This window comes from Ambystoma mexicanum, chromosome 5p (assembly GCF_040938575.1).
Source record: "Ambystoma mexicanum isolate Mex_15411 chromosome 5p, UKY_AmexF1_1, whole genome shotgun sequence".
NCBI classification, from domain to species: Eukaryota; Metazoa; Chordata; class Amphibia; order Caudata; family Ambystomatidae; genus Ambystoma; species Ambystoma mexicanum.
In genome coordinates this window covers 1,092,155,866-1,092,182,818 of record NC_090930.1, presented here as the reverse complement: position 1 = coordinate 1,092,182,818, position 26,953 = coordinate 1,092,155,866, and the positions used below count along the sequence as shown (strand labels likewise).

General features: G+C 44.1%; 1 long non-coding RNA gene across 3 annotated transcripts in view; it reads right to left on the bottom strand.

Moving 5' to 3' along the window:
* LOC138481433 (uncharacterized) overlaps positions 1-14,936 on the bottom strand; it is a 94,246-nt gene extending 79,310 nt beyond the window's left edge. For 2 of the 3 annotated variants that reach the window (XR_011274245.1, XR_011274243.1), the window contains exon 1: positions 12,624-14,936. This is a non-coding gene — a long non-coding RNA (uncharacterized lncRNA). The remainder of the gene's footprint in view (positions 1-12,623) is intronic. The other variant, XR_011274244.1, reaches the window with a different exon arrangement.
* Between the last annotated feature and the right edge of the window lie 12,017 nt (positions 14,937-26,953).

Here is a 26,953-nt window from a genome sequence, read left to right as displayed (position 1 = left end):
TGGGCCGACCCACCGGTACCACACCATCCAGGTTGCTACATCTAGCTGCCAAAGATGGGACCTACTTGTGAGTCACACCTACAATATTCCATGCATTTCATTCTGAGCTCACACACCCATGAAATCACTCGCACTCGGCACCTCATCCAAGCAAGCAGGGAGAGGGAGACAGGTAGGATAATGCATTTACTTTGTACTATTGTGAAATGAGAGCTCTGACTTATTCATGGCTTCTCTCCAATTGTAAACATTTATAACCACTGACATACTATGACTTTGGGGGCAAAGAGGACCTCACAGGAGCAGATTGAAGGATCATACCTTATCTCGGTTCTTCGGTCTCTTATCAACTGTTCAACAAGGGAAATGGTCAAAATAGGCATTTTCCGTCCTTTGTAAATTGCCAAAATATATATGCAACGCTATAGAGCCACTTTGTTATCTCACTGGTACGTGTATTCGGGTTCCACCTCCATAGGTTCTTCATCCCCATCCCTGCTCCAGTCCCGGATTCACTCCCACCTCAGTCAGACAGTCTTCTTACAGTCCCCTTCCACTATGACCCACCTACTCCTCTAGCACATCTTTGGGCTAGGTTGGTGTGTTCTCTCTCAGGAGCTTAATAATAAGGTAGACACCCTCCCACCACCACACGTGAATGTAACCGCATCAATGTGCAGTCACCCGGTTCTCTGCTCACAAGTCAATACACTTGCCCCACTGTTGTCCTACTCCCCGACTCTCGCAGAACCCCCATGTCCGCTTCCTCCTCTAGAACTTCTTTACTGGTCGACCAATCGCTCAATCATATTCCTTCTGCTGCTGCACTAACCCTATCCCCAAAGGGAAGTTCCCACCAGTCTGCCATACCTAGATTACATCAGTCAATCCTTCTCTGTCCTCCCGGCATCACCTGACATGCCCTTTGATGGACAGATTTCAATAGAGACGGTGGTGAACTCATTTCCACGAAGGAGAGAATTTTGGATGGAAATGAGGGTGTGTGATAGGAAGGTTGTAGAGCACTAGAGGTAGTGTATGCAAATTAATTAGATAAGTGCTTGTAAAATAGGTAAGTTTGAGAAGAAGAGAGATTCTAGGCATTAATCAACTGAACCCAGTATTTGTTTGAGCTTTTGCAAGATGTGATTGCAACCAGCTTAAGATGAACGATCAAAGCAGCCTTCGGCAATTGGGGAGATGTTCACTGCAGTAGACCTTTGCCCACTGTAATTATAATTGGTTATTTATAAGCGCAGAGCCGGGGATTGAACCTATGTTGCTCCACTCATCTTGCTTCCAAGGTAAGTGCATTGCCCCTGAGCTATCCTCCCGAGACACTGCTTTCAGCTACGAACATGAATGGAGCCCTTTAGTAAAACATGGTGAAGGTTAGTACAAAGGGGTGTGAGGTATGAAAGTGGAAGGAGTTGCCAAAAGGGGGTGAGAGTGCAAGATATCACACACACCAGCCCCGTCTCGCAAGCGAGTTAGCCAAAACCCATGCACATCTGGCTTCACAAGTTAAAAGCATCATCAAAAGGGTTAATAAACGCTTTTACACCGTACCTTTCCATACACGATGAAATCGCAAAACGATGTTAGTCTATTGTAGTAGGTAACTCTAAAATGTACATTCACTATGTTTGCTGATGTTCAGCTGCTTTCATTTCTCTATTTAGACCTGCCAGGTGATGAAGATATAAGAGCTACTGTTTGTCATTGCCATAAAACCTAAGCAGCCCTAGGGTTCTGCTCCCTAGAGCTGTATTCAGTTATCCTCTAAGTACAGTAAGTGTGAGTATTCATCACATTCAGATAAGCACAGATTAAATCTTCACAAGACAAATTGCATCCAATGGGAGTCCACACGGGCAGTTCCCAGAAGCACAACATGTTTAAGTGGACGGCATGAACATGTCTCAAAAAAAGGGGCAGGTCCCTCTTTCCGATCATGTAAAATGTGTTGCCAGCACCTAGCGTCCGTGGTAACATTGAGCCTTAGTTATCACTGAGGGTGCAATGTTGCTGTAACTGCTGGTGTTTGAAAAGCGTCTTTGGGTCTGGAGTGGTGGGCAATACAGGAAACTGAAAAGATAAGGTGGTATGGGCATGAGCCCAGCAAAAGCGTCAATAATATTATAACACATGTAGAAACATTTAACAAACCTTATGGATGCTGGTGGGTAAGAAGACCCCCTGGTACCCTGGTCTAAACAGAAGTTTCAAAATATAAATGTCAGAGTCACCTGTTAATGGGCACCCCCTTTGACATGTGTCCACTGGAAACATGGACTTCTCAATTCATAACATAAAACGTTAAGGGCCTGATTAACAAAAAATGTACAGGCCCTAAGTATAATTTATTTTTAGCACAATTTAAAAAAAAGAGAAATCACAAAAGGATATAGTGAGCGGGCACCCTAGCATCAAAAGCGCCACGAATGGCGGCAAGGTACGTATAATACACCACACTACTGGCCGCAGGCATGGCTAACCACACGCATCAGCATACATCGAGGACTATGATGAAAATGCGGTTGTGCTTTTCTCATAAATTCTCCGCCTACTTACACCTGACTATGCCTCTACACCTATAACAGCAGAATGCAGTGCAGCCCTATGATAAATTCGGTCACGCTGAACACATAGCGAGACTCCAGGACTGACGCCACCCCTGCTCCTCTCAGCGCCCATCCACATGCCTGACCGCATGGGTTGCTTCTCTACCAGAGCATGGCCAGCCCTGCTAAGCCTTTTTCAGCCAAATGCCCACAAGCATCATGATTGTGCTCCAGGACTCTGGACTTCGGTCCTCTGAGGGCGTTCCCCATAACAGCGCATTGAGATTATAATAATGGTAAGATTGGCAATATACAATGACAAGTACAATACAATACAAAACAATACTATACACATTAATGAATAGTACAACATACAACAAATATAGCATTCTAATTAGTATTATGTCCTGGGGGAGAGATATGGCACTCCCCATTGGCCAATTTCCAAGTCATAAAAGCCGATATGTGTTGGGAATTCAGCATGGTCCACAAATTGTTCAATTAGGGGGAAGCTGTGTCATTCCCCACATGTGTCACGGCGCTGGTGGCAGGGATCACATTGGTGCTCTTGTGATTCGAGGGAGTGCCACACAGAGAGAGCTTTCGTCAGTGCTGCAGGGCTCTCTGTGTGGCACGTCCTCTGATCACGGGAGTGCTGTGCTGCGTGCCCTAACTGCCAGCGCACTCCCCACCTTGCTTGGGCCATGCACGACAGACATGGCCTGGGCACTCCGACTCTGCTTGCCCTTCCTCCCCTTATCACCGTAGTCACATGGGGGTGGATTACTCTGTTCCATTGTACAAGAGTTTTGTTGGGCGGCTCCTGGCATGGGTGGCCCGGCTTCTCAATCTTTACCGCCCCCAACTGCCACCAACTTGCCTTGCTGGGCCACACCAGCAGACACAGTCCGGCTGGGATAATTTTTTGAACCACATATTTTGAGCTGCCATATTGTGTTTGACTCGACAAGACGTTATGCAGGAGTTAGCAAGTTTGTTCTACTAATTACTCTATTAGAATGCTTTGTTTGTTATTCTATTAATTAGTGTACATAGTAGATGCATTATTCTTTTTTAATGTCTCTAATTCATTCTTTTTAAATTGTGTTATAAATAAATTATACTCAATGTCTTATGTCGTGAATTGAGTAGTTCAGGTTTTGGACTTTTGAAGGGGGGTGACCACTGAAGTGTGTTCACGGGGGTTGGGGTGGAGCATTGAAGGTTGTCTCTGGTGTTTTGTAATAAAAGAAAATGACACACAGGAACTTGTGATACTACAAGATTCTGCAACTGACGATGGGGGATGTTCTTCCAGCCAGAACCTCCTCAGAGTGGTGCCAAGGTGAACACTGAGCAACGGGGGGGGGGGGGGGAGGTCTCACTACAAAAACTGGACAATCAAATTCTCTATTCAAGGAACTCGTAGTTAAACAAGTTCTTTAATGTAATCAAATGTAATGAACCAGACGCTCTAATTTTGGAACTCCTTTGTGTTGGCAATGACATAAAGAGACTAGGAAAAGATTATATATTTCGCAGAATTTGTCAATTCAATATGTTGGATGCATGGATCAGCTGCAAATCTTCTTCCGGGAGGGAAGGCGATTTGCTAAGTAGGTGATATGAAAAGGAAATAACCCATTTTGCATATGTTTGAAGTCTACTTGGGCTAAGGCATTGTGTTAGATGTGCATGTGAACATAAGTTAGTCGTGCACAAAGTCAACTCCTTGGCAGCAATCGGGAAAGAGAACATAGGTGAGATGGCTGGGGATCAATGGCAGAAGGGGATTCTACTGGGTTCAAAGGGGCGCCATTAGCAGTGGCATTTAAAGGGTGCTGCATGTAAGAGGCAACCATGAAACAGTAGCACCAGGCGGGAACAAAATAAGGTGCTCCTTGAGAGAGCTGTTCAACACCGCGTATGGGTTCAGAGAGGCAGCTAACTCCAAAGGGGCCTCTGCTGAGCTTTACAATATTACATTGTTTCTTCTGGAGCTTCATAAGACACACATTCAGTGCACGCCGCACGCCTTCAATGCTTTACTGTCATGTCGTTTGTGGGTCCTCGCGGCCTTCACTGATGCTGATAACAAGAAAACTGTGCCAAAACCTGAAGACAATTATTCACACCTTAAGCAAGGTGCTTAACAACTCATTTGAGGACCGTCTAAAAAGGGACCTATTGCCTACCATTATTCCAGCGGTGATAATGTTGTGAGACAAGTCTAGCATCTCGGCTAAGTGACGGAAGAGCAAAAGACCCCACCTGTTGCCTTTGTCTGATTGATCCACAGTTTTTAGGCGACATATGATAACAAGTTGACCTTTGCGACTTTTTATGAACATAAATATTTCAGTTTAATGCATGTTCGGGTAAAATGGCTCTACCATCCTATTAGCGGAAAACAGCAATGAATCCAGGACTTTGATTAGCTCACGGTTGTCCCAATCTGTCCAAGAAATGTCCTTTGTTTCACTGGCACATAGGCAATACATTTTGTTTGGTGTCATCGTTTAGACTTAGTACGGTGGTAAAGCTTTGTCATCAGTTGAAAACAAATGCCAAACTGTGCCACTGTCCTAACTCTAAACGACACGCCCAAAGAAAATACAAAAACCACGATGAGAAACCCAGGGCTGTAAACCACAGTGAGGTGGGCCGATATCTTCGATGGGGCCTGATAAATCGATCATAGGTCATAAACATTAAATGATATGTTATTTATAACACGCTTAATACCCAGGGGTTTCTAAGCGCAGACCGTGGGATCGAACCTGTGTTGCTGCGTGCCATCTTGCATCCAAGGCGAGCGCGTCGCCCCTGAGCTATCCTCCCAAGACAATAGAGATGATAAGCATTGGGGATGAGCATGGAGGGCAGTGTCAGGCCTGAAATCCCCTCAATAAGACACTTGAGATGCCCTACCTTCTGAAGCTAGTCTGTTTAGTGAACCTGAAGGAACTAACAAGACCACGAATATTGAGAAACGGGGGCCTCGAATGTACTGGTGAAGGTAGATTAGTGCTTATAATCTAGACTACTGTTTAAGATTACAGTTTGGAAGCAGGATTATTTCTTCAGATTATTGCTTAATATCTCTGCTTCATGACCATCACGGTGAAAGACAACAAATTCACAAGTACATGAAGAAGCGTCTCAAGGAGGGGCTATGTACAGTCATGGCTTCTGATGACAACACTGTGCAAGTCTCCGACGACTTTCACGCGTGTTTTACATCAAAGCGCTGTTTTCCTATGTGTTGCAAAATGTGCATTTGTAGCTTAGTAGATCTGGGATCCATTACCTTGTCGGAGGAGGCTAAAGCATTACTCGACCTTGCTCTGAAACCGTGGCAGCATTTCCTGTCATGGGACACACCAGCATCAGCCTCTTTCGTTTGGAGAAAAACGAAATCACGAAATGACGGAACTGGTGGCAAGAATTTGCCATTTTGCTCAGCATCTGAAACTCGGATGCTTACTGAGAGATACCCAGGAATACACAGTCTGCCTGGTGATTGGCTAGGATCTCCTTCATAATGCAGCACACTACCTCCTATAACACAGCACCTCATTTTGTGTTTCCATGTAAATGTATTACAGTATTAGTACAGTGCTCACTGCATAACTTCACTACTTCTTGGTGCTACACGTGTACGCGGTTGCAGGACACCATCAACCTCCGATGGCCATTAAGGGAAATGAGAAGGAGTAAGGATCTAGCGGTGATATTTTTGGATGTGGAGTAGGACATCTGAGTTTCACGGCAGGCTTATCACCCTCCCCAGATTGTGTCAATCCGGGCCTATCACTTTATCCTTTGCTCCTGACTGTCCTTATCTGCCAGGATATGAACAGACTAACCCCATAATATATATATATATATATATCTCTCTCTCTCTCTCTCGCTCTCTCTCTCTCTATCTATCTATATATATATATATATATATACATGAAAGCTTACTTTCAAAGGCACTACAATATCTCAAGCTTTGATTTCATTTTGCAGTATTTATTTTCTGCATCAATTAATCTGTTAACAAAATGTTTGAACGAGCAGTTAAAGTGTGTAGTAGCACCAATGGGTACGAAGGCGAGCAGCCGGTCTTCCCAAGCATGGCCGATTGCTCTGCGGTCTACTGTGGCTCACCTGCAGTTTTGGCGCTTTTAAAAACCCTGCTCTTTTGATAGCTCCTGCCGGGCAGCTGCGCTCTGTTCTGTAAATCCTTTTAGCACCAAGCTGCCTTCTGGCATAAGTAGCTCAGGGGAAATGTGCTCACCTTGGAAACAAGACAACATGGAGCAACAGAGGTTTGTTCCCCGAGTCCGCACTTAGAAACCTCTGGGTATTAAGCGTGTTATAAATAACCTATCATAGATAGATAACATAACATAGCCCTTTAAATGCGGAATCTACAGCTGAACAAAAATAAAGCGATTCCTGTCTGTGTGGTATTTTGACCAGAAACACTTACATAAACAACCAATGCAGAGATCGGAGCAATCCCACGGCCGGGCGACTTGCAGGAGATAGTTAGGAATTTCAGAATGTACCATTTGACAATGGAGTAGGGTGGATCAGGAAACTGGAGTGAGCCGGTGCGACAGGAGACGAACGGTAGTATGTACAAGGGTGTGTGTGTATATACACAAACACAGGAGCATGTACAAGAGGGTAGTCAAAAAGTACCGTTCATGGACAGCCATATTTAGAGTTGGGGGAAGGTAATGTGTTGGGAAAGTGCAGGAGTGAAAGGGTAAAGTCTATAAAATCTCGATAATAAAGGCTTAGTCGATTTGCAATGGCAAGCAAAAAAGATTAGGAACCTTTGTTTAAACAAAAAAAGTCCTAGGTACATAGATGAGTTTTGTGCACAGACCCTTGAATGTTTCCGTGCCATCTTGCATATCACCCGGCAAGGTCAAGCCCCCAACTGGAGCCATGGGTTCTTTCGCCCTGTCGCTACCAGAGCATGATAGCAAGCGTTTAAGACCATGTGTGGATTTTTAGGGTGGAGTTACTTTGTTTTTAGTGTAACATTATAACATTCAGTAAGCACCCGTAACTTTTGGTTTAGCTGAAGCCCCTGTATATATGGCATTACAAGTTAAAAGCAGCCTCAGAAGTGCTGCAAAACTCGTCTACGCTTAACTTTTGTTACAAAATGAAACAGCAATGCTAAGTTATTCTCTTGTAGTAGGAGGTGCCTTGCAGTCACTATATTTGCTGGAGCCTCCATTCCCTCTCAAGTATCAGCTGCTTTTATTTCTCTATGTAGACCTCCCAGTTGATAATGATACAAGACCTACTTTTTCTGATCATGATTCTGATTACTGATCATGGAGAAAATAGGGCCAGGCCCAGGTTTTACTGGTACCATTGTGGTGCCTTAGCTCACTGCCAACAAATGACTGACTTTGCAATGTTGCTGCAATGGCTGATGTTTGAAGAGCGTCTTTGGGTCTCGAGTGGTGGGCAATACAAGAAACTGACGCACGGGAACCTGAAGTACTGTAAGATTCTGCAACAGCTCAGGGTACAAAATAGGAGCACTGATGAAATAGACAGAACAGTGCAACACTCTTCTGCCCAGAGCTTCCTGTGAGTAATGCCAAGGTAAACGCTGAGCAATCGGGTCTGCTCTCTGCAAGGCCTGGTCAATCAAATGCTCTATTCCAAGAACGCGTAGTTAGATGAGATCTTTGCCATAATCAAACTAATTTACCAGGCATCCGAATTTTGGAAATCAATTGTGATGGTGTGGTCATCAAAGTACCAGAAAAGGATTCTAAATGCAGCAGAATGTGTTTGTTCCTAAGAAATATGTGGCTGTGTGCATCAGCTGCAAATTGTCTACTGGGAGGGCTAGAGATTTGACTACTAAGTGACATTTAAAGGAAGCAAACCATTGTGCGCGTGTTTGAAAACCACCTGGGAAAATTGCAGTGGGGAATAAAAGGGGTACTGCATGTGAGAAACTATGAAACAATGGCTCCAGACAAAAAAAGGAAGGCGTTGATTGGCAGAGCTGTTGAACACAGCTCATTGGTTCACAGAGGCAGCAAGTGCATCTAACCTAAAAGAAGAGTCTGCTGAGTTTCCCAGTGTCACACTGCTTTGGTGGAGCTTCAAAACATTCCCAGACTGCTCAATGTACCCCTTTACTGCTTCACTTTCATGTAGTTTGTGGGTCCTCGCAGCCTGCACTGATGCTGATAATAATAACACTGCCCGACAACCTGAAGACAATTATTTACATCTTAAGCAAGGTGCTTAAAAACTCATTTGGGGTCCTTGTAGAAAGAGACATATTGTTTATGAGGATTCCAGTCTTGCTAATGTTGTGAGATGAAGTCTAACATCTCGATCAAGTGGCAGATTGGCAAAAGACCCCAAATGTCAGCTTTGTCTGACTGTCCCAGGTGTATAGCAGACATCTGCTCAAAAGAAGTGAATCTGTGTGATCTTTTTTAACCATAAATATTTCAGGTTGCTGCCTGCTCTGGTAAAATGGATTGATATCAGAAGAAAGCTGCTATTAACCCAGGGATCAAATTAACTCACTTTTCCCCAAATCTGCCCAAGGAAATACTCTTTGTTTCAATAGCATGTGGGCAAAACATTTTGGCGGGGGGGGGGGCATCATTTAAACTCAGTAGGTTGTTACAGTTTTGAAAGTGCACCGCCGTGCAAAGTCTAAACAATGCCCCCAAAGAAAGAACCATCACCACAATGAGAAACGCATGGCAGATACCTCTGATGGGACCATATCAATCGATCGTAGGACATAACCAATATAGTATTGGTGAACATTGAGGATGCAACTTGATGGCAGTATCATCCTGCGGCCCCATCCATACAGCATTTGAGATACCCTATGATTGAAGGCTACTGTGTTCAGTGAACCTGGAACGAATCTAGTGGTGGCCGCCGACAAGACTTAAGAGATTGGGAATCAGGGGCTGCTAATGTAGTGGAGGAGGCAGATTATTACGTACAATCTGGATGATTCTTTTCAAGATTATTGCTTAAAATCTGGATATGTTGTTCATGATTATTGCTTTAGATCTTAGAATCATGGCCATCACGGTGCAAGTAAACACATTCACAAATGCTTGAACACGCTTCCCAGAGCTTCTCATGCCATGTTATGGCTTATAATGACTGCGAACCGCTCCTACGACAATTGCGCGGTCAACTGCCCCTTTCACATGTGTTTCATATCAAAGCATTTTTGGCCACAGGTGTTGAAAAATTCACATGTGTAGCTTACCAGGTACAGGGCCCTTTATGGTTTGGCAGAAGACTAACGTATTACCCGAGACCCCTTGGAAAGCCGTGGCTTCTGTGACTGCACACAGCAACGTCTTTTTTGTTTGAAGAATACCCAAAACTTACAAATCAACACACAACGGTATTGGAAGAGAGCCTGACGTTGCTTTAAGTGGGTGGGGTGGCAAGAATTTGCTATTTATTGCTGAGAAACTGAAATTAGGATGGCTACTGAGAGATGCCCAGGAATACACAGTGTCCCCGGTGATTGGCTTATGCTGTAATTTATAATGCTGCACATTACCTTTTGCACCACAACGCCTCCTTTTTCGTTTTTCGATGTCTATTTTTTGGAACAGTGCTCCATGCATAACTGCGTTACTTCTTGGCGCTATACATATAAGCTGTTACAGGACACCGTAAACCTGTGATGGCTATTAAGGTGAATGAGGAGGATCTAGTCGTGATCTTTTTGGATGTGGAACCAGGACATCTGAGTTCTATGGCCGGTTTATCACCCTCCCCGGATTGTGTGAATCCGGGCACACCACTTTATCCTTCGCTTCTCAATACCAGTATCCTCCAGTTTATGAACAGTCGAACCATCCTACGAAACCACTGTATATAAACACTGAAATGTATAAACAACGGCCCAGATAACACTGCCATAGGTCAAGCTTTGGTTTGCTTTTGCAGAATCCACTTTCTGCACTGATGACAGTTTGCCTCTTACGAATATGTATCAATTAACATGCAAAAGTGTGAAGCATCACCAGTGTGCATGCAGACGACCAGTCAGCCGTCACAAGCCTACACCTTAAACCAGAATCTGGGGCTGAACCAAACTAAGAAGGCTCCCTAATCCGTTTGCAGTTTCGACTCATTGCAAATACATGGTATTTCGACCAGAAATGTGTACTTAGGCAAACATTGCAAAGATCGGAGCAGTCCTGCAGGTGAGTGTGCCTTACAAGAGATAGGTAGCGATTTCAGAATGTACCATTTGACGATGTGGTGGGGGGGAGGTAGATCAGGAAATTGGGGTTCAGAGATGGACAGGGATGCATAGGAGTATGCAGAAGGGTGCATAAACAGACAGACACACACGCATGCACAAGGTGGTACTCTGTATAGTCTTAATGGGCAGCCATGGTTAGACTTTGGGGGAAGCTAATGTGTTTGATCAGTGCAGGAGTGAAATTGTTACATGTGCAACAATGAATTAATAAAGGCTCTGTTGATCCGGGTGGATATGCCCAAAACATTAGAAAACCTTTGTATAAAAGGCTTACGTATACAGACGAGTTTTCTACACAAGCACTTGAATGTTTCCATGCCATCTCGCATATCACCAGGCTATGAAACACCCCCCTCTCCCCCAAGAGCGACGGGTTCTTTTGTCTGAAGGAGAGCTTGTGACCTGTTCGCCGCAGAGCACAATAGCAAATAGCACATGTTCAAAATCCTTCACTCGCGTGGGTTTTGAGAGCGTCTTTCCTTTGTTATTGAGCCAGTTTCAGAAAACCGCTGCCCTTTGTTCTTTGCTGCAACTGGTCGCGAGCTTCTGTTTGTTTCCAAGACGCTTAATGGGATCATATTCACTGCAGACATGGCATATCCCTGCATATCCCCGACCTGCGGCGTTATAGTCAGAACAGGACATGGATTGCTCTGTTAAACATGCGACGCAAAGATTCCGAACTGAATTGTGCCGACCTGTACTCCAATTTGCAAAGGTGGGCGTTGGAACAGGTTGCAGGCATGCCTTGCAACACGCTATGCTGCATTGTTGCTAACTGTCTGCCAGAACTCCAGAGCACTAATGTGGGAATTATGGATCCGATCACCAGCCGTCTGGCTTAAGAGTAGGCTTGCTTGCATCAGGAGTTGCACACAAGAAGCCCATAGCAAGAGATGCCATTCAAAGTATATATCAAATCACATGTTGACAGTGGAACGCCTGCATCAAGGCAGCACCAATGCTTTTTTCAAGATCTTGGCTAAGAGAGTATTTGCACTTCCGAGCCCCAAAGATTTTTGGCTTGGGATTGCTAGCTGCGCATCATATGAGAAGGGCAAAGTCTAACGTTAATCGCAGCCGCCATGATGCATGGCAGTGTAGGCAGAGAACACATTTCCCAGAAAGGCACTAGCTAGTATGTCAAAAACCTGAAGCGATTGCACGACATTTGAAATGCAAAATAGCGATTGCACGACATTTGAAATGCAAAATGATTACATTTTGATGCGCTGAGACATTGTCTACGCGTTGACCTGTAGCAGCAAAATCATCCTTCCTCGCCATAGCCCATCGAATCGACGTGCGGCACAGGGTCAATGCTTAGACGAAAGGGAGGGGGGGTTACATATAAAGAACACATATGATTTGCATGACTGCCATATGTGTAATAGCTCCACATTATTCTTAATAAATCAGAAAGCGGGTATTGTCTCATGCACAACTTGATAGGGATATCGCACAATGTGATAGGGATATCAATGATAACCAAAGCATCAATTATGTGCAAATAACTCAGCATTAAAGTTGCCACCCTCCCCTGAGACATTAGCTTGGTAACATGTAGCATGTCGGCAAACAATAGGTCTAGCCTCTGAGCACCTATCAAAACAACCTTATTTCTAGACAAAAAGAATGCATTCGATGGCAAACCCACCTAACAACTTGACATATAAACCATGTGATGACATATAAGCTCCCACCATATAGCCCGTCTTATTTTCTATTATCGTTGAAGGTGCAGCTCAGCAGTGGGTACTTACATATCCAGGCGATCTGGTGCTCCTGGCGTCGAGCACCTCGCTGCTTCGGCGATCCTGCAAAGAGTGGCGCGCAGGTGCAGATGCTGAAGCCAGTCCAGTTATTCACAACTGCCAAGGAATGGGAATGGGAGCCAGCCTGCCGGTGATGTCGCACGTATGCTCCGCCTGCGACTTGAAGTTCTTCCCGTTGGCCACACAATCTCAAGTTCGTCAACGCCCGTGCAGGTATCACACCCCGGCAGTGTATGAACAATCAGATTCCAAGCATTTTACGCACACCACGCACTCAGTCAAAAGAGAATGTGCATAAAGGCACCATTTCTGCCTGTGCTGTAACAAAGCGAGGCATGGGAACTCAGAGGTGGCTCCAAAAAAGACTTCCAAGGCATTGCTAGTACAGAGTGAACACTCTAAAACACTGTTGGCACATTTGCAGGTGCACTAGGCTTTATCCATTAGCATTGCAGCAGCAAATCATTAACATTCCCAACTCCATCCAATATCAAGCCAAACCAAAACAAATTACAAGGAAGCCATGACACCCTCACACACATCCCAAACTTCAGACCAATTGAATACTTGGCAAATTTGCTCCCTTTTTCTGCGCCTTTTTCACAGTTAAAGGAAATGGAAGCATCCAGTCAAACAATGTGGGTTTGGCGCAATGCGCATCCCAGAACCCAGACTTGGCGTCAGAGCCGGCGTGCAAGCCCTACCGTCAAACCCTGCAAAATTAGGGAAATTAGAGCTCATTTGATGGCATCCTATTGTGGCTGTTGTAATCACAGTAATTTCCTCTGGTAATGGAGCGCCATGATGAAGTGCAGCTCGTGCAGGATAATTGGGAAAGGTAACGCAAGATTCAGGAGGCAGCATCTGCTTTTAAAAGCCCTTCAGGTTCCAATTGGCATTTTACTTTATCTTGCAAATTTATCAGCGATTTAGATGGTGCAGGCTGGAACGGAAAGGTGAAAGCCGGGTAATTTTGATGCATGAATTATTCAGGCTCAGACCGGTGAAATTGCATTCCACGAAGTGATCCTCTGACAGTCTCTTTTTGCAGAACCATTACGCCTGTCATCTGGATTTTCCTTTCTCTGGGATCTCTTCCTCAGTTACCGAGCCCATCCCTGAGGGCTCGGCCTCAACCCATCCAGGAAGCCTTTCCTTTCCAATGGACAACGATATCAACATTGCAGGGCCGTCTCGGATTGTAGGCTCCACATGCTGTTTTCTTGCAAATCGTTAAAAAAAAACGAGCTCAAGCTTCCTCGTGCAGACGATTTAACCAGGAAAAGATACAAAATGTAAGCGAGGGAAGGAAGGAGGCGTCGTGTTGTAAGAGGTGTGCGCCTGCAAATAAAAGACCGAGCAGGAAAAGTGCTGCTTTGTGCGTCCTCCTTTGTTGTCAGCGTGGAGCCGGCTCTAGCTGCATAGCTTCACGCAGACAGAAACAACTGTTAAAGCCGGCTGACTTTGTGCCCTGGTTTCCAGCGGGAGCAGATTCAGTGCGCGCTGGAGCGCTCGCTCTGCCTCCCAGACAGACTAATCCACACGCACTACACATTTAGAGCCACGATAATCGCCAGGGAAACAAACAGACAACAGGAAACAGCCCATCCTCCGAATCCTGCAATAATAAATAAGGCATAAAAAGCAAACGGGTAGGAAGCAAGTGCTTTTTTTCGATTTCCCAGGCTTCAATTGACACAAAATGCAATCCCAGGAATCCCCCGCGCGACGGTTTGTGGTGTCACTGCTGCCCGGCTTCCGCAGAAGGACTGAGATTGATTTAGGTCAGCGTGTCTGCTCTCCTACTTCAGCTAGTCTCGAAGTCGTGCCAAAAGCAAAGTGCGTCAGTCTGTCTTACCAATGATATCCTACGAGACCTGGGACATTCGAGAAGGCTCCGGAAGTCGCGCACTGGCTGCCAAGGCCCCAGACACACAGATCATAGCAAAATGTGTCTCCTTTGTCCTCAAGCCCTGTGTGCTTGCAGGTATGTCGCTGCAGCGTTGGAAACTATTCACGTACAAGGTGGGAAATCAGCCCAGTCTTCCGTAGTAGCAGTTTGGGCTTCTGAATCCAAGCGGCGTCTCCTTGATTTAAAAAATGCTGCAAGTTAGAAGTCGATGTGCACATCCAGCCTGCAGGTCTGCTCTTGTCTCACAAAGGTGCTTTTCTTTCGAGTGGGTGAGAGACAAAGGAATCAAATCTCATACCTATATATATATCTATACATATATAGGTTTCTTTGTGTCTGGCTCGATGCGTCTGTATTGCCGCACTGCGACTAGAAAACTGCAGCACCAAGAGCTCTGGCAGTTGTGATAATGTAGAAAGCCGCAGCTCTGTGACAAGGCAGTCAGCTGACTGGTAGTGATATCATGCTACGTCCTCTCCAGAATACGGCCAGTTTCTAAGGTAGCACAATAGGGATGACCTTGCAGTCAAAAAGTTCCCAACCAAACGTGTCTGCCACCAGATTCTCTTAGCATTGGGGCAGTTATGCTATGCTTCATTTATCATAAACTCTGTGCATATGGTACGTTTCGGTGAGATCCAAATTATGATGTTCCCTAATTCCTACCATACATCAATTTAGCAACTATTTTAGAACAAGCATACCATGATTGTGCTTCTTTGCACGTCTCTTGGCTGCTGCAAGAAACGGGCAGCTGATTAAATAGACTTTTTAACAGGGCTCTGCAGCCTGCAGTTCTCCAGATGCTTTGGACTACCGCTCCCAAGATCCCTCCATTGACTATGACAGCTATGGCTGGTACAGTTGCAGCCAAAAACATCTGGAGAGCCAAAGGTTGCATGCAGTCCCCTGCTTTGTTGGATTGCTTTGTAAGATATTTGGTCTCTTGGGTTGAGGGTGTTCATCAATTACTTGTCCACAGGTATTTCGAAAGTATGTGACCTGATACTGTTACCAGAACTGCAACAACACAGACGTACAATGTCATGGTGAACCTCAAGGTGGCAACAGTGCACGGTATAAGAACTTTTAATATAACATAACATGTAGTAAAGCTGAACAACTTTGAGGAAACGCATTCCTAAGGCATCAGAGTAGCACAATGCTATGAGACTGGATGGTCTTTCAATGGTGATTTCTAGAGGATCCCTCACGTTGGGTTCATTGAAAAGTGAGCGCACCTCTTAATTACAAGCAGCTGTAGCTGATGGTTGCAGTAGCTTTTAAGATTAGTGATTGAGTGGAACCACTGCTTTCTTTTGATTTTGACAAGTCTGAAACATGTATTGGGCATGCCGTCTGTCTAGATGTCTTCTAGAATATTCACTGTCCTGTCTCGTTTAAAAAGAGGACATGAGAATATCAGTTCACAGCACATTTCCTATTTAATCAGTATCAAGAACTCACTTTCCAATACACAACACAATGAGATCTGCAGCTGACTTTTCATGTAAGAGTAAAATCTATGTGTCAATATAGTTCCAATGAAGAGCTTCTTGTGGTTACCCGTACTATACTGTAGCAGTGGATATCATAGAAATACTTACGAGTCACAATTCAGATACTTCTTACTATATCAGTGAACTCTAGAACTTCTGAATTTCTTTAGCTGGCCTTTATGTTAATGTTCATTTTCCTAAAACCTTAACCCATATTACAAAGCCAAACTTTATGCAATAAGCAAGCCTATGACAATCCATTCTTTGGCCAGTTCCAAAGCAACATTTCCAAATGTTTATAAATGGGCTGTCTTTTAAATCACGTGTGTTAATCTTAAATGCACATTCTAGATGATAGCAACATCCCCGATTAAGTTACTTCCTCCATTCACTATAGTCATTTTTTTCAAATCTGCATTTATTCTAAAGTGCTCCACTCCATATGAAATGCAAAAAATGGTGCTATGGGCTGTCAATTTTAAAACTGTGCATGGCCACTCAAGTCAAGTTTCTCCATTACAAATGAGGTTAAAACACTCATCGACAAACTTATAATAAAGCATTTGGAGTTGGAATTCCTGCACACCGTTTACGTTCACGTCGTCCCTCAATACAGCACCCTAACCCTTATCAGATTTTTGTCTACCCATACAATTTCGGAAATCCTCATGATTGCTTCTCTCAGCCTGTCCATCGCCAGCTTCTACTGCAGCTGTTTAGGAAATCATATCAATTTCTTCTACTTTGTTAATGTCATTTTAGCATACCACAAGACGGGGATGCCCTTCGGACGGTGTGGGTAGCTTCATGCAGGAACATACAGGATCTCAGTTTTGGACAGAGCTGGGCACAGAGAGCAACATTTCACCCAGTTCCTCAAAGACACCTTCTGTTTCTGAGTAAGACCACCAGGATATGACAATGTTTATTTCAAAAATGTTTCTGATGGTAAGGAAAACATTTAGTAGCATGCAGTAGCTATTGGTTTCACGGTCAGACTACTGCTACGAAAGACCAGATGGACAAAAGAAAACGTTTGAGACTGTATAGGAAAATGTGTGAACAAATTAAAATGTGGTTTGATATCTTCAATATCTTGTTCAATATATTGTGTACATGTAAATAACATCACATGATGAGAAAGCGTTACTGGAAAGATCAGAAACGCTTAGGAAACCTCAGGTGCTCTCCATACCCAGTAGGATAGATTCTTAAAATAATAGTTCACGTCTGTCCAAGTTCGATTGCCTTTTGACTTTGTCAGTAGAAATATGTTTACAAGTCGATCCTTCAAAATAAAGACAATTAAAAAACATCAACCACAATTTAATGACAAACCTGAGTATTGGTTGCCATCAAGAGAGGTGGATGGATCAAATCAATCCTCACTCGCTCATGCCTGCAAGATACTGGTTGTAACATACACCTTAAGTGGCTTCTGCTTCATGGTGACAAATAATACATTAATACCAAAATAGGAATGGATATAATGACAGCACACCACAATACGTCCAATTCCGAAATTATACTTGCAAAAGAAAGACAGGAGCAGAATGTCCATAGACGAGGTCTCACATGAAAGTTCCGAACTAACCCTCAATTATATGACTGTTAAGAAAAATAATCTTACAAATCGAACAGAGACCAAACGATCTAAAAGAAAAAAACGGACAAGAAACAAAATATCACTTAATGGAAAGCAGAAAGTAAACGGGAGGGAATTAGAGGGAAAAAGTAACAGAAAATACTACTAAGTCTATCCTATTAATTACACTTCTCAAGGAAAAAATGGCGGTTGTTTCCTGATCGTGGATATTTATTATCAAAGTTGAGCACCAAAACGGCAGGTTTTAGAGTCTTGAGGTGAATATTTAACTATGCCCTATTGTCATAAACATTTCACCTATGGTACAAAAGCAGAACTCGTATCGAAATGTCGAGCCTCCAAACAAAGGATATATTGTCCAAGAACCTACAGCTTATACAATAGTAGCAGCCTACAAGAAATGGCACTCACCAAGCTATATGTGCATCCATGCCCAACACAAAGAGACATCTTTCTCTCTCATGGTCCCCGAGGGAGGGGTGTGGCACCCAAGTGTACTCTTAAAATCTCCTTGATTAAATCAAATAGACAATTGGAATATGCACATTCTTAAAACTGCCTTTTCCCTATGTATCGCCAATAAAACAGATGCACTATAAGGATGCTCTCAGACATTGCAGTTTAGCATTGCAGGGGAACTTCAGCCAGAGAATAAATGTGAGTGAGCGTGTGTGTGTGTGTGTGTTTGTGTGCATGTGTGTGAGTATGTGTGGGTGTGTGTGTATGCAGGGTGCCCGCACAAGCACCATTACACACTGTGAGCTCTGCTGCTCTTATTAAATCTCTATAAATCAACCAAGATGTGCATATTGATCACTCATGTAGTCTGTTAGGGTTCCTGCTCTAGAACGGTTACACCCATAGGGTGCCTGTTCTAGTATGGTTAAACACTGCAATCTGTTCTGCTCTCATTGAAACCCTATAAAATAACGTGAAGCAGGAAAGATATGAGGGTAGAGCCCTTTTGGAAGCACGCAAGCAATGGAGAGGTTACAGAATAACTCTCACACCAAATAATCGAACCAACTCAGGAAGATGGCAAAGTATATTCTGTTTTAATATCCATTGTCTAAAACAGGGAGTTACAACGGACATCAACGGAAGTCGCACAAGCATTCTCGAAGCATTTTATAACAAATCACACCTTTATACAATAAACTTCTCATAAGTGTCATCATACTATATGTGGCAACTAAGAAAAACCTACAAAGGTGTGACTGGTTCAAGGGGAACATCTAAGCATACTTTCTATACTGGGTTGGGTTGTGATTGGACATCTACTGTCAGGTGGACACTTATGCCCACCTCTATTGCAAGTTATTCTTCATCGGTATTAAGTAAACAGTATTTTATTGGCTCTCAAACTATAAGGCCCTTCATTATACAGCCCTCTACAATTGGTTGGCACGCTCGTGCCAGTCTGGAACATTCGGTTCACTAGTAGCACGTAAGCTCATACCTCAGGTGCCAGAGGGTGGACTTGACTTCAGCACCCCACTCAATTAGTCTAACATCTCTCATCACCCATGCCTCCTGCCATGACGATTGTCTTTGAACTTGGCCTTGCAATGTATTTTCATCTCTTGGAATAAAAGGGAGTATGGCCACACGCTATCATAGTTTTTGGGACTGCATGCCCAACTCTGATTCCATCCTTATCCCACATGACAGGAGACCGCAATTCAGCCCATTTTGCAGCATTTAATTGTCTTAAATGAATAAACTTGACACTCATAGTGTTCTTTCCTTGCACCTTAACAAGGAATGATTCAGCATCTCAAGTTCACTGCCTTCAGGAATAGATAACAAGTCTGGGCTGCTTTAGCCTTGACACCAGGCCAGACAGCCCTTCTCGAGTCTTCCATGTTTTTTGACTAATACTTTGCTGCGACACTGCTTTCCATCCTTCTTCTCCATGGGTTTGAAATTATTATGTTTGTGAAACCGATGTCCAGTTTGTATACAGTGGTGGCTCCGCCTGCAATCTATTCACTACGTATAGCTTGCTTCTATGATCACTTAAACTACTTACGTTACTGCATCGGTACTTTTATTGAACTGCTTGTATTTTTTATGGTGCTCTTCACACATACAATCTTCTCTTTACATATGGACATTTACTCACTTTTTAACTTCGTCATCAGTTTCGATACAATCCATGCACCTTCTTCAGCCCATCTTCTTAGTGCGTCACACCAACTCCTCTTTCTCTCATTTTCATATCCTATCAGGACGCTCTATACATTTGATATGGCTTCCTTAATGGGTACCTTTTTTTTCTTGGTCACAACAGCTGGTGTCAAGCATTGCACGATCTCAGGCTCCCAACATATAGGTAGTAGGGGGTGTTGCTTCCTACAGAGGCATGTGACGGCTCCTATACGCTCCCCTCTTGGGTCGATTCATCAACCATATCTCCACCAGTTTCCACATCTTGATATTTTCTTTTATAGAAGAGTTTCTTCGAGGTCCAGATCTTCATCACTCCCTTTCAAGGAACCTGCTGATTTGAGAAGTTCATCCACACTCCAGGTCATGAAACTGCACTGTGTATCATCCCACATACCGCTTGTGATTCTTCGGATACAAGAACTTCATTCCTTCAGGTGCTGCAATGCTGGCCTCCATGTATTTTCTGACATCTTCATCAGTCAACTCCTTGGGTCCAAACCCTGATTCGAAATCGATCAAGATCTTCATTCTTACGGCTTTCTTCAATGTCTTCCTGCATTGAGCAATAATTATCTTCATTGTACAGAATCCAAACATCACCATGAGCAAAAGTGCTCCAAAGAACTTGAAGATGTTTGCCATCCACTGTGGAATCCACTAGAACATAGACGCAAACCAGCTGTCAACTATGATATACTCTGTCTCATCTTCCATCTTGGTATGTAGGTTCATCAGCAATGTTATGGCCTCCGTCAAAATCCCATTCTCGTCATCATGAGAAGGTGTGTACGTGCAACATGATGGCCCAATTTTGGTGCAAACTCCTCCTTCCATTGCAGTGATCACATCAAAGACACATCAGCCGAATGACCCTCAGCTCTTCCTTGATAGCATTGAATCCCTTTATGGTAGTGTTAATTGTCTGCAGAAGCTCCCATCTGGTAATCTGCAGCCATTTGGCATTTGTCATCGTCTGTATCCCAGGCATGAAGATAGAAGTGAATATCAAAGCAGTCGGGCTAAACAACCTATGCTCAAAGGGAATGACTTCAAAAGCTTTTATTGATTTAGCTGAGAAATAGTTCTCTCTTCTGGTTCAAATGAGAAATGTAAGTGTTCTTCTCTTTCTCAAATGGGCATCTACTTTTGGAAATTCTCCAATATTCAGGTTGCTCTGAGGAATCACTAATACTGGAACATGGACGAGCAGCAAGGAACATGTTCCTCCCCAATCCTTGGGCAACTTCATGTAGGCTCTGGACCCACAGGCCCACAATCGATCCATCAGAACAGCTGTTCCTGCTCCCATACTGGAGACATCAACTGTATTCTTACAGAATCTGTTTTCTCCCACACAAATCCTCCCTTCTCTTCAGAAACACAATGTTGAATTCGCAGGTGGAATCCCCATCATTGGCCCTAATTAAATTTCCACCCATGTCAACAGTTTGGCATGCTTCTCCTATGATTTCAAACACCCATCATTTACTCTTTGCACTTCTTGCACATATTCTGATTTCAATAGATGAGTTGCACGTGACATCATTCCTGCTTCCCATCTCTTCTTGGATTTCACTTGTCCATAAACTAAAACGTGGGTTTGTTCCCAAAATCCAGGTGATCCAGCCATCTCTGTTATAGCAGGAAATTCCATTCTCTTCATGTTTTTCACCAATACTTCTTCGTGTCCATTTGCAGGATGCACAAGCATCTTACTCTCCCATCCTGGTTGCTTCTCCATCTGTGAGATCTTAATATAATCGTCCTGGAATGGAAAATTACCATTTCAATCTCCATCGCAGAGTAGCCCAATGTCCCTGAAATTGTCCTTGGGTCATGCGTGCTGCAAGATGAACAAGGCATCTGGCATTGTGTTCTGGAATTTCTCTAGAAATTAAAGTTTGTGCTGCATTCATGGCATAGGGTATAAGGGCACAGACGTAGCAACATTCCTTAGATGTCCTTTCCCCCACAAATTTCGTGTGTTGATACCACATGTTATTACCCACGTGTGCTGCATTATCTAGATAAGCATTTCTCCCTTTGCTATCTTCTTCTGCACTTCTCTTATGTCTCCCAAACATAAGAGTTGCCTTATACGGAACAGCTCTAAAGCAGCTCTAACATTGGGGGACACCACAAGAGTTTTTATTTTAGTGGTGGTGGGCAACTCAATAGCAGTGGAGGGAACTGTAATACCTCTTGTCTCTGTAGAGGTACTACTGTAATAGAGACTGTGAACAACGAGATAGAAAAACAAAGAGTGTGATCATGCAGGAATACATTATACACCAAAACATAAGCAACCACCTTTTGTGACATTTTGGCACTTGTCGTTAATTTTCTAAAACCGTGTCAGCCTCCAAGTTTCTCCTCTTTTTAATATAATTGATCAAAATTCCTTAGTCTGATAACTGCAATATCTGTTCAATAGTCGCAATTATCAACCTCTTAATCACAGGGCCATTTTTAGGATCCTGTAAAAACGTGTGAATAACAATGTCTCTTCTGACAAGAGCAGGATAAGGTTGAAGGATAAATACAAAAACAGCAAATACAAGCCTATGCACATCCCTGTCGGGCAACACCATGGGGTTACTATTTAGTACAGGTTTGCACCAAGAAATTAATCTGGATACTGAGCACGGTTCCAATTCTTGATTAGGAATTGGCATTTAGGAATAACTTTTGAGACATCAATACATTTCTAAAGTTCAAATTACAAAAGATTCCTAAGGTTCTCAGCAAGGGTTTGCACACCGGCTAAAATATCTATACGGAGTGTCCGATTGAACCTTAGTCCAAATGCAAAATCTGCATTAATTAACAGGTTGCTCTTTCTTCTTCTTTGTTATCGATCGAGTCTGCATACCCTGAAATTCGTTGTCTTATCTTGTTTCTTTATCAGCAACAGTGGGAGGGGTGGGCTCGCGTTTGTAGACGTTTATGTCATTCAAATAAAGCCAAGCTTGCCTGCCTTGAAATTTTACTGTTGAGAGGGTTATATTTTCATCTCAAAAGGGGCCATTAAAGCGTGGCTTGTGTCAATTCCGGATGACATTTTTTACAAGCACAAGGTCACCAACAAACAACTTGGGTGTTGATAATAGTTCTGATGATCCAGTTATTGGATGGTCTTCATCTGTGTTCTGAGTCCGACCCTCCTGACGCTTGTGTTGATCTGAAATGAGAGAGATGCTAGATGTCATACATCTCAAATAGTTATTCAATTAATCACATAACAATTTATCTGTACTCTGGGCATCAGTTCTACTTCTCGATGGAGGTGTAAGGGGCATTCTCATTCGCTCCCCTGTCACTAGTTTGTGGGGGCTGAGGTGATGGTCTGAACCAGGATGATTCCGAAGGGCCTACAATGCTAAGGTCAGTCAATATAGCCATCCCTTCTTCAAAGTTAACTTTATTTTGGTAATCCTTTCCTTAAGGAGGAGATTGAGTCTCTCACATATCCTGTTTGCTTGTGGGTGATAAGCAGAAGTAAACGTTTGCTTAATATTTAATAGAAGCCCTATCTGTTCAAACATCTCATTGACAATATGTGGGCCATTATCGAATCTCAGCACTTCACACACACACCCCATCATGGAAAGACTTTGCGTACTAGAAACTTCACTGCGCAAGTGGCATCAGGGTGTGTACACAACCTGCCTCGATCCACCTAGAGAAGGGACACACCACCACTATCAGATACCTGTATCCTTTAAATACTTGCAGCATATCAACATAATCAATATGTAAATGCTGGAACAGACCATTCGGTCTGGGTATTACCCCTGAAATCGTTCTCAGTGTATGCCCAGCAGTAAACTTTTGATGCACTATGTAATTTACTACAAAGAATGCAACGTGTTCCGACACATTTGCGATGAGACAGTCTTTTGCAATTGTTGCAGCAAGACTTTCCCTAGTTACATGCGCAGGGTAATGCAGCTGTTCAAGTGCAACATTTAATAATGCTACTGGCATCACCGGCATTCCAGTGCTATCCTTGCACCATAATGCTTCTGAAGGGATAAAGGACACCCCCTTCGTTTCCATAATTCCTGTTCTTTATGCGGTGCACTTCCTTCAATTTCCATTAATTGAGTCATCGGTAGCCTATTAAACCCTTCTTGCATTATCATGGTTGTGACTACCTTCTCTTTGACATTTGGAGTGTCAAAGCTGAAAATATCTACGGAATTGTGATGCTGGAAATGCATCGGAGGGACAGGGCCTCTGTATCTTTGTCCTTTACTATTTTTATTGTGTGTTCTGTCATGTTTTCCGTGCAGGAGTTCATGTGGGACTCCTGGCACTGCAGCTCTCTCTTTTGGTTTGATGAACAGACCCGTGGGATACCCTTATGGCACCCATGGGTAGAGGTACAACCCTGTGCCCCTAGTGTATGTTTTTGGGCATCTGTGTGTGACCCACAGAGCAGGGTACGGGCTGGTGGCAGCTCCGTGCTGAAATGACTGGTGCCCTGAGTGTACTCCATTCTGGGATGCCCAGGCCCTGTCATTGGAATCGGTAGATTCCTGATGGAGACAAAATGGCCCCCATGGCCTCTTGCCTTCCAACACCTGTTACCTTATTCCTCCCGAAGTGCCGGGAAGCCCTGCCTCTGTCCCATCCCCCAGACTGACTGTTGGGTGGAAGTTCCATATATGGTAGTGTGGGGAAGTGCCGCCCAGACTGGCTGGAGCCTTCTCAATGACCGTATGTTGTGGGTACGCCTGTGGGTGGGACCTGGGTGAATGGAGTGTGTGATGAATATGCATTCTATGTTGTGGCTGTCTAGTAGCTGGTGTTTGACACAATGGTTGAGACAGTCCTGCCCGAAACCGATATGAATACAACTTGGAGTGTTGAATGGCTCGGGACTGGTCCCAATACGCATAACTTGTTGTGAGTGTCTGAAGAGAAGTGAATGGCCTGAATGCCCTGTGTGCCTGATTGGCTGCCTGCCTGCATGAATGACCATAGTCGTGATTGGATGCTTGAGTGTGACCCAGCAGAATGAATGGGAGATCAACAGTATATCTGGAGACCTCTCACTGCTAGGAATCGTGTTCGGAAGCTGAAGTCCACTACGACGAGTAACTGGAGTAACTGAAGCTTAACCTTGAGCCCTGCTGGATGAGAAGAATTGCTGTAGCTCTACTTCACAATCTGAAAGCTGCTGTGTCTCCAAGGACTGACCCAGAGAGGACCTGGTAAGGCGCCTTCTTCACGAGCTACGAGGGACCATCGTGCACAGCTGATCTTTGCCTAAGCTCCCTGGTAGACAGACCTTTGGCAGGCTGCCGACCCGATACGGGGATTGCTGCGGAACTCCAAGGAGAAGCGCCCAGACTGTTGTCCGCCACTGTCGATGACCGCCGTCGCCAAATGGAGCCGCCATGCTCCCATTGCCTAAGAACTTCATTGATCGCCCTCGTCCGCATCGTCGTTGCTGTATCTGGTTGGAGAAGGCCTGACCGTCAACACGCCGAGGAGCATCCACCGGTGGGTTTCCCGCCACCTAAAACCACAAAGATGTCGACGACTCGACACCCTTGCTGGGCCACAGTTCTTCAACAATTTGTGGTCCAGAACTATCGACACTGAGGTGCCCCGCACGCCTCTTCCTTGCAGGACGTTTACGCTTCCCCATCAACGAGCACCGCTAGGAATGACGCGGCCACTTCACCGTCGTAGATCGACCTGTTCTCTGTCAGACGTTCGACAACCCGTGACTCCTGCCTGAAAAGGAGGACACTCAAGAAGGGTTGTCGATTTCCCCGACGAGTAACGCTACAACGCCAGGTACTTTGGGGTTGCAGAACTATTGGAAAGTCTAGTGTGGACAATATATGGACTGGGCTTGTATCTTTCTTCTACAGGTTGCCCAGGTGGGAGGATCTCCAAACAGAACTGTGTTTAACGGTAGTCACCAGTATTCTGCCTATTGCTCAACCATCTTGCTTTCCTTCCTCTCTCTACTGCTGGTTTCCTCTTTATTTTGATCTGTGTGTCAGTCTGACCCTATGCACTTTTAATGATATCTAATAACGTTAGTGGTACCACTTTAGAATTGTACATATTTACCATTGTTGATTTTCGGAGTACAAAGTGAGTTATCGTGATCGTGTATATGACCTTGAATATTAATAATATAAAGACTGTGTTGTAACCAATACAGTGTGTGGACATTCCTTTGTGGGTGCTTGGGGACTACACTGTACTTAAGAACCAGCTCGCATCACCTCCTGAGAAGCTAGACCTTGATTGCTCGACCACAACTACCAATACTAGAGAATCTTGGCAGGGGTCTCTGTGTCTCTCCTCTACAATATAGAGAGCGGAAGTACAGACCTCCCCTCCAGTCTTTACAGGAATATGCAACCCTTTTGGCTCCTTCACCTGCGGCTTTGGCCTTAATAAGCCTGACTAATAAGGGTGCAGGCAATGGAGTGCCATCCACAAAGAGGTAGCCCCTCCTTTTACAATGGGCTAACCCTGCATGCACGGTTGACGTCACACAGGCGGATTCACTGGCCACCATCACTTTCCTGCCCTTCGTGTTTCTCAGGCGCAACAACGAGTGCCACTAATTATGCTGCTGTGCCAAAAAATTAGATTGTAGTCTTGCATTTGCTACAACTTCAAGTTCTCCATTTAACCTGTGACTTATCACTGCCACGACCAAAATGCCTTTTTCCACTAGTTTGATCAAATTTCGATGAACCATCAATAGAGAGGATTTCCCCTCCTGCCAAAGCTTTTTCCTTCACATGGGGTATATCATCATAAAATGTCCATAATTAACACAGTCATGCACTTGATCACCCTATGCTATAGGCTCGGCTATAAACATGGCAGGAGGTACTATTTTACATTGATTGTTGAGTTCAAAATCATTACTTCATAGGCAGAAGCTCTTTGGGATGTCAATATACCTTTGGGCTTCTCTAAAATCTGAATTGCGATGCGGGCCAAAGATTGTTCGCTAGGAAAGTGTCCTCTCATAACTGGGTCTAAAATCCCACTGTAATATGCTAAAGGCGTATACCCCAGTGTGGTTCTCAGTGTAAGCAATGCTGTCATGATTGTCCCATGTGTGTGTGAAAACAGGAAAAACTCC